Raw genomic sequence first — 3,623 nt, 5'->3', positions numbered from 1 at the left:
AAACAAAACAATACCAAGAAGGAAAATTACAGACAAATATCCCTCATTATTGAACATCTAAAAATTCTTTTAAAAATAACTAATATAATTACATATAAATTGAATTTAAAATTATGGTTAAACAAGGTTTTATTTTGGAAGTAAAGTCTGGTTCATATATGATAATCGATCAATGGTAACCTATTATATTAGCAGACTAATAGAAACCAATCACATGACATATCAATTGGTACAAAAAATACTCAGGCTGGGAATGTGGCTTAGTGGTAGAGTGCTTACCTACTATGCATGAAGCCCAGGTTCAATTCCTCAGTACCACATATATAGAAAAAGCCAGAAGTGGCACTGTAGATCAAGTGGTAGAGTGCTAGACTTGAGCACAGAGAGGCCTAGGGACAGAGCCCAGGCCTTTGGTTCAAGCCCTAGGACTGGCAAGAAAAAAGAAAAAGAAAAGCATTCAACAAAATTCAATATGTTTTCATGCCAAAAACCAGACTAGGGGAACATATCCTCAACTTGTCACAGAGCATCTACAAAAACTATGACTAACATAATAGTTAAGAATAAAAAATGAAACACATTCTGCCTGAGATACAAACACACTACAGATGTCTGCCCTCACCATTTTTCTCTGATGTAGTGATTCAATGTCTAGCTAGTGAAGTGAGGTTAGAGAGGAGAATAAAAAGCATATTAATTGGGAATGATAAAATAAAATTGACCCTATTCACAAATGACCTTAATTTCTACATAGAAAATTCCCAGGAATCTACTAAGACAACCTCCTGGAAATGAGTGAGTTAAGCAAGGTCAAAGGACACAAGATAAGCATAGAAAATCCATTATAGTCCCATATAGCTCCATATTAGCAACAAACAGGTGGACACTGAAATTAAAAATAAAATACAATGGTAACATTTATAAAGATGCAATTACTCATAAATTGACATGTTGAATTGAAACACCTTTGTACAACTACTGAAAGATAATACAAATAATTTTTGCCAGTCCTGGGCCTTGAACTCAGGGCCTGACCACTCTCCCTGGCTTCTTTTTTTTTTTAATTTTTATTGTCAAACTGATATACCCCAGAGGTTACATTTTCATACGTTAGGCATTGGATACATTTCTTGTAGTTTGTTACCTCCTCCCTCATTCCCCCCTCCCCCTCCCCCTTTCCCTTCCCCCCCATGAGTTGTTCAGTTCATTTACACCAAACAGTTTTGCAAGTATTGCTTTTGTAGTTGTTTGTATTTTTTTACCCTGTGTCTCTCGATTTTAGTATTCCCTCTAAGTTTCCTGGTTCTAATACCAGTATACATGGTTTCCAATGTACTCAGATAAGATACAGAGATAGTGCAGGTACACCACAGGAAGGGGATACAAGAAGAACCATCAACAATAGAAGCTACGGTTACACATAGCACATTGAAAGTAGTTACAACAGTGATATAACAATCGTTTCCCTAACATGAAGTTCATTTTACTTAGCATCATCTTATGTGTTCATAAGGGTATAGCTATTAGGCTCTTATAATCCTCTGCTGTGACTTGCCTAAACCTGTGCTAATTATTCCCTATGAGGGAAACCATAGAGTCCATGTTTCTTTAGGTCTGGCTCACTTCACTTAGTATAATTTTTTCCAAGTCCTTCCATTTCCTTATGAATGGGGCAATGTCATTCTTTCTGATAGAGGCATAAAATTCCATTGTGTATATGTACCACGTTTTCCTGATTCATTCGTCTACTGAGGGGCATCTGGGTTGGTTCCAGATTCTAGCTATGACAAATTGTGCTGTGATGAACATTCTTGTGCTGGTGGCTTTAGTGTGTTCTTGTTTGTGGTCTTTTGGGTAAGATGCCCCAAAGTGGGGCTGCTGGGTCATAAGGGAGCTCTATGTTTAGCCTTTTGAGGAATCTCCATACTGCTTGCCCTGGCTTCTTTTTGCTCAAGGCTAGCACTCTTCTGGCTTTTTCTATGTATGTGATGCTGAGGAGTCAAGCCCAGGGCTTCAAGCAAGGGCAGGCAAGCACTCTACCACTAGGTCATATTTCCAGCCCACAAATAAAATTTTTAAAGAGCCAGAAAAATATTTAAAAATATATTATTGATTATCACTCAAAGAAAGGGATTTTTAAGTATGAATCAAACAAAATATGTACAGGAATTATATGATGAAAGGGATAACATGTTCATAAGAGAAATCAATGGAGATTTCCATGTGAATAGATAGGAGTGCATTCATTGGCATTCATGCATTGAAAGACAACATAGTTAACATGGCAGTTTTTTAAAATTACAATATTAATACTGTTCCAATGAAAGCCCCAAGATATTTATAGCTATGGAGAAGAGTATTCTAAAATTTGTACATGAAGGCAAATGAAATAGATTGCTGAAATACTTTTGAAAGAAAAGAATAAAGTTAGAGGAAATGGATTACCTGATTTCATTTTTATATAGCTATTGTAATAAATACTGTAAGTATAAGGTGTTGGAGAAAAGATAGACACATAAAGGAACAGAATGCACAACTCAGAAACAGACCCTGCCTGACTGATTTTTTTTAATAAAAGTGAACATCCAATTCAATGCAGTAAGCATTTCTTTTTTCAACAAACACTATGGAAACAGTTGGATATCCCTAGACCAAAAAAATGTAGTAAACCTCATCCAAAATCTCAAACCTTAAGTCAGGCACAGGTGGTTTACCAACCCAGGCTGAAAAGTCTGAGAGACTACCAACTCCAATTAACCAGCAAAAGGACTAAAGGGAAGGGGTGGTTCAAGTGGTGGAGTGCCAGCCTTGAGCTGAAAGGCTAATAGCACATGAACCTGAGCTAACTAACACACACAAAAAGTAAAGTCTCAAACCTTACACACACAAGTCAAAGGTTTAAAACCTAATACTATAAATCTGTCAGCTTTTTTTGAAGTACAAATTTACTGATCCTGGAGTGCAAGCAGTACCACTAAGCTCCATCATCAGCCCTCTATTTTTTATGTTTTGAAGATCCTCTATACTGTTTGCTGTAGTGGCTGAACCAGATTAGATTAGCACTACCAATATACATGAGTTCCCTTTCCTCTATATCCTTATCAGTACTCTCAGGTTTTCTTCATGATAACCATCCCATGAGAAGTGATATTATACTGAGGTTTGGGGTTGCATTTCACCAGTGATTAGTGATGATAACTTTTAAAGTAACAATTACTTTTAAAGTGCCTATTTGCCAATGGATATCATTCACTTAAAAATCTCTGTTTGTTCCTTTTGCTAATGAGTCATAACACACACAACACATGCATGCATGCACACACAGTCAAATGCATACCCTTTTGTTAGTGCTAAGGATCAAAGTCTTGTTCATGTAAAGCAAGTACTCCACTACTGACCTACATCCCCAGCAATTTGTTATATATTTTAGGTTTTAATTCTGTAATAGAGAGGCGGCTTGCAAATACTTGTTCCATTATGTAACGTAGATTTTCATTTTGTTGATTGTTAGAGATCCTAGAAATAAAGATCCACATATATGGCCAACTGACTGTCCACAACTATGCCAAAAATGCATGTTAGGGATAGGACACTCAAATAAAAGGTGCTGTGAAAACAGGATA

This window comes from Perognathus longimembris, chromosome 28, assembly GCF_023159225.1.
Source record: "Perognathus longimembris pacificus isolate PPM17 chromosome 28, ASM2315922v1, whole genome shotgun sequence".
Classification (NCBI taxonomy): Eukaryota; Metazoa; Chordata; class Mammalia; order Rodentia; family Heteromyidae; genus Perognathus; species Perognathus longimembris.
Note: the sequence above shows the minus strand (reverse complement) of the source record.